Genomic DNA, 784 nt, shown 5'->3' with positions numbered 1-784 from the left:
CCCTGACCTTTTGACCTTTGACCTTTGACCTCATGACGCAAACTTTCACCAGAGAATCTTAATTGGGTAATACATGTATACACTAAGTTTCAAGAAAATATCTTCAGGCATTCAATAGATATGGTGGAAAAAGTGAAATTTTATGTATTTGACCTTGACCTTTTGACCTTTGACCTTGAGCATGTGCACCCAAAAGTTGATAGGCACAACTTCACCCCCTAATACACATACATGCCAAGTTTCATTAGGATACCTCAACAGGTTTTGATAGTTACCTTGTCCACAAAATTCATTACGGACGGACGGAAGGACGGACGGACGGACGGACGGACGGACGGACGGAAGGACGGACGGACGGACGGACGGACGGACAACCCGAAAACATAATGCCTCCGGCACCACTTCGTGGCGGAGGCATAAAAACCCAGACAAAAACAAGAACTTGCTGCCACTTCCCTCCCACTTTAATTTCATGCAAAAGAGTGGGACATTCGATCCCTGTAAAGTGTGTGTGTGTGTGGGGGGGGGGGGGGCACCAAGTTTCTCCCCCCCCCCCAGGCTGCGCCGGTCCAGTTATGGGCTTGTGATCATGGTGATGGTGACTATCGCCGACCATCCCCCCCCCCACTCATCAATACGGATTTACACCGTTGCCTACTTTACACTTCATTTGTAAACATGCTTTCACTTCTTCAGGTCATGTTTAGAGGCACACTAATCTACTCCTTGAATAAAGTACATGTATTTCTAATAGCCAAATGAGATTTCTGGACACTGGAGGAAA

Source organism: Diadema setosum, chromosome 15 (assembly GCF_964275005.1).
Source record: "Diadema setosum chromosome 15, eeDiaSeto1, whole genome shotgun sequence".
Taxonomy (NCBI): domain Eukaryota; kingdom Metazoa; phylum Echinodermata; class Echinoidea; order Diadematoida; family Diadematidae; genus Diadema; species Diadema setosum.
Note: the sequence above shows the minus strand (reverse complement) of the source record.